At 40.8% G+C, this 12,061-nt stretch overlaps 1 long non-coding RNA gene across 1 annotated transcript; it reads left to right on the forward strand.

Moving 5' to 3' along the window:
• Positions 1-10,821: 10,821 nt before the first annotated feature.
• On the forward strand, positions 10,822-12,061 carry LOC134157834 (uncharacterized). The gene is made up of 2 exons (XR_009962484.1): positions 10,822-11,340; positions 12,026-12,061. It is a non-coding gene; the product is annotated as an uncharacterized LOC134157834 (long non-coding RNA).

Here is a 12,061-nt window from a genome sequence, read left to right on the forward strand (position 1 = left end):
CAAATTCAGACCTTGCTTTGACTTCGATACAAGCCTAATTACATCCAAAAATACAGTTACCTAAACAGTCCTTCAGGCATTTCATTATTACTTGCAGTTGACCTCACTGGCCACCCTTATTCAGCTGAAAACTTTGAGCGTATGGATATGGTGGATTATAAATTGTTCCTAACATAATATTTGTAGTTTAAAGTATAGTGCGGTTGCTAGTAGGCGTATAAAAGTAGCGCCTGTGTTCTTCATCACTGTGAGCGGAAACTCAAGCTGGAAGCTCGGTATTTAAAACAATAAAAAGTAAAAATCTATGGCCTAATAACCGAGGAAGAACTATTTGGAACCTCTGTGAAATGTCTGATTATTTCTCCGGGGCTCAGGCCTGGTAGAATGAGGTTAACACATGTCAAAGCAGAGGCAATTTGGGGTTGCATTTCTGCCTCTAGATGGAGTACTCTGCACACTCTTTTTTTATTTTTTCTATTTTATTTTTTTTATATTTTGGGAGAATGAAGCTGTGTTAGAAGCCTTGAAATGCCTCTTGTTCTGAATTCCCTTTACAGTGTATCAAGTGCTGCCTATTGGGACTAGACTAACTGGGTCCCAGAGACCATTTAGAAGAGAAAAATCAAATTAGGGATTGTTTGTATAATTGATCAGGCACTATAAAGGCCACCGCACTTTCTGAGCGTCTCCTGTTTGCCAGTTACTAGTAGATCTATACATAAAAAAGCGAGAAGCCTGTGCTTTACAAAGTGTCACTAATTACTATGAAACATCTGATATTTGCAGCTTGCAGGGCTGAATGTTTCTGTGATTTTCATGGTATTCCCTCCTCTTGGTATCCTGTGAGTACCATGGTAACCTTAACCGCTTGTAAAACATTTTAATAGTGACCACTGTAATGTAGAGGTTGTGTGCAAACAGCATGCACCATTGCTTCAGAGGTGTTTGCAACACTTTGTTTTTGTCACAATCAGAGTAAAAGGTTGCCAGATTTCCAGAACTGCATCCTAAACTTGCCAAACAGGGAGCTGAGAGTCAGTTCTCCTGTTCTCCAGCTACTGTCTTGGATCACCTCTGGAGTTTCATTGATACATTTGTACCCAGCACTCACAAGTTTAGTGGACCATGGCTCCAGAGAGCAAAGAGTTGCTTGGGGAGAGCGTCTGGCTACAGATGCTGTTTGTGGGGTGGGTGTCTGATTAAGAAGCCAGCTTTTGAAAAAACCTAGATTGTTTTGTGTGAGTGAGTGAGTGGGAATTCAGCTGTAGGCTCTTAGCTCAGGTATGCTCACATGTGGGCTTTTGGGTTAGCCTACTGTAACAGGAGGGACCAGCTGCAGTGTTTGTCCCTGGACTGGGAGCTGAATTCCTGCAGAAGCCAGGATTTTGGTTTGGACCTTTTTAGATATGATGTAAATGTCAGCAGCTTCCTAACAACTGTTCTTGAAACTCGGAGCAGAATGCTGGAGCAGACTTAGGGAATTGCAGAAGGTATCCCTTCTCAGAACTGAGAGAAAAAACCCAACAAAACCTAACCCATCTGACTTAGAGTCCTGAGAAATGCTTTCCAGCTCTCAAAGAAATAAAGGGTCTTAATTCAGATTTGCCGGAATTGTCTAATTAGTCTCTTTAATACCATGCACCATATAGTCTGTGCCACCAGATTTGTCCTATAAATGAGACGATGGGCTAATTCATCTTGGCAGCAGTAAACAGACCTTGTGATTGTCCTCCTTACAAACACTGGCCTGCTTTTAGGGAAATGCTTCGCCCAAGCCTGCGTCCCTGCTCCCTCCCCCTGCTCCCTAACCCCCTTTCTTGAGTGCTGCCTGTGCTTCTTGCCCTCCTCCTTCCCCACCAACCAACCCAACCCACCCTGTCTCGCACACAGTGACATACCTCACACATTTGCCACTGCTAACAACAGCCTGTCAACTCTTTCTTTGCATCGTGCGAGGCGCCCTTTGTTTCTGCAGCCCAGCAAGCCTTGCAGCTGTTGTCCGAGGCCTGCTCCGACAGCCTGTGATCAGTCAGCTGCAAAATCCTCCCTGAACAACTCGGTATTCACAGCTCTAATCGGGCCAGCGGACTGTTTCCTCCTCTCTTGCAGTAAATCTTTATCACTTGCACTCTGCTCGTCAGTTAGTGGCGCCAGCTCTTTGGGCTGCTCTATCCCTTTCCCATACTCTGTGGGGCTGTGTGCTCTGAATGATAACTCCAGCCTTGTTTAGTCTTGCTGCTTGCCTCAGTACTGCAATCCACATGTTGGGAAGGGCCAAATTCCTGCTCCCTCCTCACCTTTTAAGTCATATGTACATCAAATCTGTAGCTCTGCAAAGGTGAAGAACTCAAAGGCTCCCTCCCTTTGCCTATTTCATACTTTAACCGAACAAGTTAATTCTGTGATTTTCTTTGTCGTCCCCCCCCCCCAGCAGGCGGTTGTGCTTCTGTTAAAGGGCTGTCTTTGGGAGGAAGATGAAGGTGAGCTGCCCAGCCTGGGGAAGCTGGTGATGGCAAGGGAAGCCCTGGGGAAACTGGCACAAACCTTAATTTGATCTCATTCCCAGGGCTATTAACCTTCCTCCTAATGGAGGGAACCCCCATGGACGGAAACACATTTCCCTCCATCCTTTCCCTGACTTGATGCCATCTCAGTCTTTTAAAAGATTTACATCAAAGATGTTGAGTTGTGAAACAGATTTTTAGGAAAAAAAGGATCTAAGTTGGCTTTTTTAGTATCCCAGCTGAGTTGAAGAGAGTCCATGGAGCTTCTAGGGGTGAGCTTTCCATCAATGTGGAGTTGCTGAGGATTTATGCTTGCGGAGCTGAAAGCACAACTCAATCTGTGCCTGTTGCTTCTTATGATACAGCATGAAAATGCCTCCTGCCTCCTTGGCAAACCACTGTGGGGTTCATTTCCTTGTGTGCTGTGTTTGGGCCTGGGGCTGGAGATAAGCATGTAATTAAACCTCAGTTGAACAGCACATTTTGCAAAGAAACTCAACTAGCTTTTAAGCATGGTTTGCTGTAGATTAGTTTAACAAATTGTTGAGGTTAGTGGGGGTTATTACAGTTTATAAGGAACCTGGGAAGCTCTTGTCTGACCACCAGCCTGAGGACCAAACAAATAATGGGTTTTGCTCTTGTCTCTGAAGCTGAGTCTGTCTCTGGCACTGAAAACCCTGTTTCTCTCTCTGCATCAGCTTCCCCCACTGTTAAGTCTTTGTATCAGCTATTCCATGTGTGTGTGTACATCTGCATGCAGGGGTGAAGATCAACCAAGTACAGAAATATTCCTTTAAGAGTAAAACATGAACTAGCTTTGAGAATATCTCGTTGCTGTTAGTTTCATAAGGCAACTGTGAAATAGATGCTGCTTGGAAAATCTGGGTTAATTTCTATTCAGGCTTTCTGCATCTCAGTTCCTTATCTGTGCAGTGTCTGGTCAGTGAAAGGTAAGCTCCTATCCATTGGATTCTTGCAGTTTTGGCACTGGTGGTCAGGTTGAGCCTGTAGAGGGATTCACAAAGTAAAACCAAATGACAATCACAGTCAGAAGGACTTTTGATAAGAATGTGTAGGGACAGGACAAGAGGAAATGGCTTTAAACTGACAGAGGGAAGATTGAGATGAGACATTAAGAGTTCTCTTTTACACATCAAATCATCATAGAATCCCAGACTGGTTTGTGTTGAAAGGGACCTTAAAGCTTATCCAGTTCCAACCTCCTGCCACAGGCAGCGACACCTTCCACTAGAACAGGTTGCTTTAAGTCCCGTCCAAGTCTTAGCTGTCACATGAGCCTTGATGGGGTTAATTTGTCTGCAGCTTTGATGGCTCTATCCTCATGAGGGAATCCTGGTTGCGTTCCCTGAGAACTACCACCTGGAAGCATAATAACAGAGTTGAGATAATTTGGGGCTTTTATGTCTAATAGTGAGCTATTGGACATGGTTATTTTGTGCTGTGGTTGTCTTCTGTATCGTAAAACAGTGGTGCTTCACCATGCTTGGGGATAGTGGGATGGGTAATCTCTCTGGAGTCCTGTGCACGAAACACAGTTGATTTTTTAAGTGTTCCTCAAGAACTTGATGTCCTTTAAAGACATCCGAATTGTACTCATTATTCTTTTTGAAAACTCATGGTAGCTACAGTTTATACTTAACCTGATACTGTGGGAGGAAATATTTTGGCTTTGAATTACAAAGTGTTGTGGTTTAAACCAAACCAGACAACTCGTTCACTCACTCCCCCCCCCCCCCAACTTCTTGCCCTCCCCCTACTCCCGGAGGGATGGAGAAGAGAATTGAAAAGAATGCAACTCCCACGGGTTGAGGTAAGAACAGTTTAGTAACTAAGGTATAACACAAATCACTGCTGCTACCACCAATAATAACAATGATAAAGGAAATAACAAGGGAAGAGAATACAACACCTCACCACCAGCCGACCGATAACTTGCCCCCCCCCCCAGCCTGACCAAGCACCGACCGATACCTCCTTCAACCCCGCAGTCTCCCAGCCCTTCCGGCTAACTCCCAGTTACATCCTGGGCATGACGTGCTGTGGTATGGAATACCTCTTTGTCTAGCTGGGGTCAAGTGTCCTGTCTCTGATTCCTCCCAGCTTCCCCTCCTCCCTGGCAGTGCATGAGGCTCACAAAGTCCTTGGCCAAACCAAAACATCATTGTTATCAGCTCTGCTCCTGAGCCGAAAGTCAAAACACAGCACCGCACCAGCTACCAAGGGGAAAAATGACTGCTACTGCTGAACCCAGGACACAAAGGAAGATTCTAACAGTGTGAATTGGAAGTGAATAGAACAAGGAGCAGACTTCCTCAAAATTATCACTTCTTTCTTTCAAAATTACTGTTTTTTTTTCCTTAAAACAACTAAAACCACTGCACAATATTTGGAGTGTCTTTATGGAGAAGTAAACAAGTCCAGCTGGACTTTCCTTAGTTTCTTGCCACTGTCCACGTGTCCTGGTTCTCCCGCTCACCTGCTGATGTTTGTGCCTTGAAGTGAGGCTTTGTTTTGGAAGCTGCACCCGGTGCTTACTGCGGTATAGTTATAATTCTGTGTTGCTTGGAGTAATGTTAAAAAAATGTCCTAGAGAGGCAAGTTCAGTTGTTCTTCATTTTTGCCGAGACCTGCAATGAAGACTGTGTTCCTTCTGGAAGAGGACTTGTTCACGGCTGTGGGCTGAACTGTATGAGGAGAATTTGAGAACAGTTTCTCTCTTCCCTGTTGTGAATTGAGAGTAGACTTGACTTAGCTCTCCTTATGCATCTGGATGCATACATTGGAGCAGTATATTTTATTGTTCTGCTTTTTTATTTTCAAGGAGCAGTGTCAACTTTTTTCCTAGCTCCTCCCACATCTGTCTTCTAAGAAAATGTCAGACTCCAGCATCTTTCTATTTGATTCCCCCCCCCCCGCGTTACTGATAATATGTTTACACATTAATTCCATTTTAAAATAGTCTTTTAGTCTAGGAGTTTCCTTGTCTGATTTGCCTCAGACTTTCCAGAAAAATTCTACCTTGGCATAATGTTTGCACCTGTGAAAGTTCAAGAAAATCAGTTTAGCTATTGCTAAATGAGGGATGCTGCCAAAATTGAGTTTGTGATGAAAAACTAGTTAAAGTATGACTAAATTAATTTATTTATAATTATTCAGTAATATTAGTGTTTAATAAGTCTCATAAAGAAAAAATATGACTAAATGGATTTTATATCGCTTCTAAATATGGACTTTTGTTTCTTCTTTGGCTGTTTAGGAAAGAATGCTTCCTTCTAACTCATCGTGTTTAATGTTGTGAGCCATTTCTTGTGTACAAATTTCCTGTGCATCTTGAATAAGACCATGTAAAAGCTGAACAAAGACTGAGGGGAAAAACTATAAATGGATCCATGTGACTGCCTCTTCTACAGATTTCCCCGTGCTCCTCACTTAAGAAGTTTAGAGGGAGTGTAGGGCTATGCAGTGTTTGTTAAAGCTGATGGAATAACTTTCTCCCTTGGGGTATTTCTTTAATCAATGTTTCTTTATTCCATTAGGTCATCTCCTCTTTATTTATTTAATTATTTGTCTGAAGAAAAGCCTTGTTCTATATGTTTTCTTGGATCCTGACGTCTGTTCTTAGAAATATGGGCTGATCACTTCCTCTCTTTTTTCCTCAAATTTTCTGTCGTTTTATCTGTTTTAAGTGCCAGAGCACAAAGATAATCCCAGCTTAGTTCTCTCATTTTCCCCAGCAGTTCCCTCCTCCCCTTCCCTCCCTGCAAACGAAAAAATGAAAGGTCTCATGGTCTTACAGATTTTCTTTATGCTTTTTTTTGGCCTATTTGCAACCCAAATACATCATCATGCTAGAAGACGGCTCTCTAAGGCTCTTGGATCAATTAAAGGTAGCCCTATTCATTGCCAGGACAAACCTTTGCCTATTAACTCTTTCAAAGGGCATTTGTCATCGCAAATAGCTGTGAATGCCGTCTGAGTTCATTGATTAAAAAAAGCTATTGTTTTAAGGCTGAATATCTTAAGTAGTTGTAATCAGAGGGTAGCTTGTGTCTGTGAAGTGATACAGTTACCTTTCACCTCCTTGCTTTATTTTCAGTGGTTTTTAAAAGAAGAAACCCCCAAATCTCCAATGCAATCCAAGCATCCTGGTTTTAGGGTACAAAAGGATTGCACTTGCTGATCAAACTACAATTTATGACATGGTTTTGGCGAGTCAAAGATTTCATGTGGTAACCCAGACCACGGTCAGCCAAGAGCGAGGAGTGGAGCAGCGCTGCTCATTGCCAGTGAGCATCCTCCTTTCTTCCATCACAAATCCAGTGTCTATAGCCTGGAAATGCAGAAATCCACTCCAGTTCTCCAAGCACTTGCATGTATGCTTATGTTGAGCGCATGAATCGGCAGTTAATGCAGGTTTATACAGCACTGTTTGGCACATCAAGGTAGATCAGGGTAATGTCTTTTAGACCATTTAAACATTTTTTTAGTTCATTTGCCTCTATTGCCATCTCCAGTGATTTGAATCTATTTATGTATGTATACCAAAGCTTAGCTGGAAAAATGTCTTTTCTGCTGCTCTGAAGATCAAAACATTTCTTTCAGTAGTTAATAACATGAATCTATTTCCTATTTAAAGAGACTTGAAAATTAGAATGAACACTTTACCTTGGGCTTCATGGAAAATTTTGTTTGTGCTTGTTGCTTTCTTGTTTCTTTTCCTGAGAAAACAACATAATTTATATTTCCCCCTAAAATATTTCACTCAAATCCAGTGGTTATTTATGTGCCTGTAATGGAAAGAACCCTTCCAGTCACACGCCTTGATGGTGCAGCATCATTTGACCCTCACTCGCTGAAGGTGCATTTCCAGAGAAGGTGATTTGAGGGGTACGTGCTTTTCTTTCCATTTGTCCAATTATCTTCTTACAGTGAGGCAAAAAAAATATCTTACCCTAAGTCACACTTGGTAGAAGTATGTACTTTTGTGCTTGAGTAAGACAGTAAATACAGTGATGGGGTACTTTTGGCAAGGGCATGTAGTGACAGGACAAGGGGAGGAATGGCTTTAACCTGACAGAGGGGAGATTGAGATGAGATTTTAGTCAGAAATTCTTCACTGTGAGGTTGGTAAGGCGCTGGCACAGGCTGCCCAGAGAAGCTTTCCTGACAGTGTTCAAGTCCAGGTTGGACAGAGCTTGGAGCAACTTGGTCTAGTGGAAGGCGTCCCTGCGCACGACAAGGGGTTGGAACTGGATGAGCTTTAAGGACCCTTCCAACCCAAACCATTCTATGATTATGATGTATGACAGTAAATAATTTTTAGGTTGTTTCAGTATGGGAAAGGGAGGGGACGCAAGTGGTGTCTCAAGAGGAGTCCCCCTTCTCTGGGACAACAATGCCTTTAGAAAATACCTGACAACCTAACCATGTATATCAAATTGGTTTTGCAGTTTGGTCATCAGGAAAGCAGGGCAATGCCATGTCTGGAAACCACCAGATAAATTAATCCTAAACACTCATGTTCAACTTGTGGTTTACTTGATGAATTTTATTACAGGAAATCCATGTGTGCACATGCATGGATTTGCAAGGTAAGATGGCAGAGGCATGGACATGCAAGGGGTTTTCAGTCTCTTGCAGTGAATAAGTGTACTAGATAATACATGGCTTGAAATTTAGAATATGTTTATGACTTACCTGTTTGGGTTGGTTTGTTGTTTTTTTAGTGTTTTTTTTTTTGTTTTTTTTTTTTTGTTTGTTTTTTCAGAATGTGCCTAGATTCTGCATGAAGCACTTTCTGTGAATACTTTATCTCCTTTTTTCTTTTTTTTTTTTTAATAGAACCATAGAAACACAGAATGGTTTGGGTTGGAAGGGAACTTCAAAGCTCATCTAGTCCAACCTTCAAATACTTATTTTTTGATTTTTACAAAACTGCTCCAAAAAACCTAGTTCTGTCTTCAATTTCCTGTATAGATAAAAAGCCCATTGGCATTTCTATTTTGTCAATAAGAAGGACCAGTCTGATAAAGGTTAAAATCCCAATTCAAGGAAAATCAAAAACTGAAGCCCATATTTCAGTGTTCTTGTGATTTTGGCACAAACCATTCTGAAATGTTTCTTTGAGGTGCTGTCAGTGGCCAAAATAGAATATGCATTTGAGTTGCAGACAGTACCTTTTCTATAGTATTTCTCACTGCACTGTGTGGGCATTTTTTTCTCTTGATTCTTAATAAAAAAGTGATGCTCAGGCAGGAGAGAGATTTATTTTCATAGTTGGTGATTTAATTCAATGGTTTATGTACTATGGTGTCAAAGCTTGTTTTGTTGTGGCAATAAATACAGTTCTAATCTTTTTTCTTCAACTTTGTGGATTTTCACACAACTGTGTAGTGTCTTTTCTTCAGTCAGGTGCCTTGTTAATAAATTTGGAGATATAAATATGCGCATTTCTCGTGCAGCTCTGGTGTGCATATGTATCTCTATATAAAGGTATTGTGTGTCTCGCGCTATATAACATTTTTAGGTGTCTGTACAAGTAGGAGATTTATGAAGTGTGACTCATTTTTCCTTCTCCACATTATTCCAGTGGAAGAGCTCAGCCTGCGATGAGAAAAACTAGTACACGTTATTAAGAATTCTGATAAAGTAGGCTGAATAAATTTGTTTTCTTTGTGAGCCTTAATCCTGTGTTGTATTGGCTTCTTGGACATGGCTAATTTATTTGGAATTCCATTCTGTTCCCGACAGCATTCCTGATTAGCAGTTTGATCACCCGGAGCAAAGTTACATACCAGCTTTCAACTCTTGTAATCTAGCAGTGTAATTTTTTCAAATGGACTCTTTTCTTCCCTTGTTTGCCTCAGCTCCCCTTCTTTTTGTGTGCAAAGAGACTTGAAAAATAACAGGAGGACCTGTTAGGAGAATGAAAAACGTGTTCAAAACACAATATAGTTTGCTGAATGCCTGACTCTGCTCTGGCCACAAAGCCTCTAATACAAAGTTCAGACTGGAATATGGAAACTTCCAAAATCAGAGCTAGTCAGAGCAGCATGTACTTATTGTAAACCTGGTGTTGGGTGGCTATCAAAAAGGAGACTTAAGAAAGCAAACGAGTAAGGAGACAAAGCCAAAGCATAAAGCCTAAACCATGCAATCCCACATCATTTTTTTGTTTGTTTTTATTTAGTATGATAATAGTAGGTCTGATCATTCGTTATTATTCGCATGGTTTTAAATAAACTTAAGGGTTTTTTTTTCTAGTTACACACATACTTAATAAGGACCTTGCTGAATGCAGACATATTTTTTGATCATCTATCTTCATAGTTTCCAAAAATCTGTTAATTTCCAAGTAGACCTTTATAAGAAATATTTCAAATATACCTTTCAAGAAATTAATTGCATTTTGAAAGAGAAAAATGAGGTTGGGAGCTGTGTCGGTGCAGCATGTGAAATGTTATCCTTGATAAGTGATAGAAAGTAAACAGGTTGGGTTTTTTTGAGTTTTGTGGGTGGTGTGATACCATCCTCAAGTCTGTATTTTGCCAGAGCACATTTTGCCTATGACATATAGATGAAACTTTACCCTTGAACTTGTATTTAATAGTTAAGTTTATCACATGCTGGACCTTGCGTGGAAATGGTGGTTGTGTCACTGTTCATTTCTGTCAATAGTGGCTTAAGCTGTCAAATCAAATGACTAGAAACAGCAAATTTAACTGTAGACCAGAGACATTTTTGATCTGATCTCTTCTTAGTAGAGCATGGAAGGAGCATTGTCCAAGCGGAGCTTGAGGAGATGCAGCATGTAGCAGCCCTCTTCCGTGAGGGCTTAATCTGCCAAAGACATGTCATTGCAGATGAGAGGGAACTGGGTTTTCCATCCTGTGTTTGAGGCCCCAGTCTGGTTCTATACACAGTGAGAAGGAAGCAAGGTTTTTAAGTCATGAGAGATTTGGGAATAGGCCAAAAATAGGTGGCCACAGCACTCCTCAAAAGACTCAAGCTGTGGTTTGCTGCATGAGTGCCTTGCCTGGATAATGTTTTGAAGAGCTGGATCTTTCTTTCTGGTTTGTTCTGATCTTGAATTTTATGGGTCTGAAAAGCAGCTCTTGGCAAATATTTCATCAGAGCTGGAGCATGTTTTCCCATATTTCTAGTTTTGAAAAACTGGCATTTTGGTTGAAATGCTGTTTTGTCAAAAATAATCTTTAGTAGATTGATGTAAATTCTGTTAATTTAGTGGGAGAAAAAAAAACAAACCAAAACCCGTTGATGAGAGCACTGAGAAAGGATGGTTTAGGGCTAGATCCGTTATGTCTGATAGCATTCAGTGAGAATTCCTTATTTCGCCAGCAAAATTCCAGAGGTTCTCTCCAACCAAAAAGGTATGCAGCTGAGTGTGAAGACTTAGCAACTTGTGTTGGTCTCTGACTGCTAAAGAGAGAAATGGATATAGTAATTGCCTGATAATAAGCTATTCTGAACTTGGAAACATAAATTCTAAATATTTATGCTGTTTTTTCCTTTGAGTGGCTAAATACTTTTGTATTTTTCTGTTTGTTCACCATTAGGTGGACTTTTTTTGGACATGAATACACTTCTTAATTAATCAGTGCGATTAAATATAATGGCATGCATGTGGTCTATTCTGCTACTTGTAGATCATGTTCTGATCCCACTCCTAGTGAGAAATTCCTATCAGTGAAAAGGAAGCAAGATCCTACTGCTGAGCACTGCAGCAACGTATGGAGGTGGCAACAGTAACAGTGAAAGTCTCATCAAGTCTTGTTTAAAATACAGATGTCCTCGGGTAGTCACTTTTAAGACTGGTAAGGTTTTAATCCATTTCCTCCTAGTCCTTTTCTCACTTTTATTATTGTTTCTTCTATGATCTGTGTTCTTTTCTTGCCTTTAAATCTCACTTTTGACTGTCAGGCCTTTGAGGGTGAGCTAGAGTTTTACAAATGCTTCTGGTTTTATGGACACTAAAGTAATTCTTAAAAGAAGAATCTGTAATAAATGAAGTATCTTATTTCTGTTCTTGTTTTTTCTTGATCATGGCAGTGGGCATTTGGAACTGACTGTAGAGGGAGGAGTATGTTTGCTGGGGATTTTCCTGTAGAAAACCAGTGAGGCAGGTGTTTGCTTTCCTTTGTTTCAATGCAACATTGAATGATCTTGATATGTGCATATTAATACAAGTTATTTGAAACAGTGATTGACTTTGCCAGATTTTGTCCTCTAAAGGTAAGAATACATTGATTTGGCCTCTTTGAAGTGGCATTTTGTTTTCAATGTGACTTAGAACTGCTTGTTCAGGAGCTTTCACCTATGTAAACTGTAGCAAGGTGCCTTTTTGACCCTGATAACTATAGGAGGCATGTGATTCTGAGAGATAAGTGCTGGTCTTGGGTTTTGCTCCTTTTCTTAGCAGTGAACTGAGAACTTCAGTAGCCATTCCAACACCTGCAACTCTTTGTGTTTTTCTTTTGTAGATATCCTGACTTCTGAATGGGGGGTAAAAACAGTAA

The sequence above is a fragment of the Pezoporus occidentalis genome, unplaced genomic scaffold, assembly GCF_034315485.1.
Source record: "Pezoporus occidentalis ecotype Australia unplaced genomic scaffold, CSIRO_AGI_Poc_V1 ctg121, whole genome shotgun sequence".
Classification (NCBI taxonomy): Eukaryota; Metazoa; Chordata; class Aves; order Psittaciformes; family Psittacidae; genus Pezoporus; species Pezoporus occidentalis.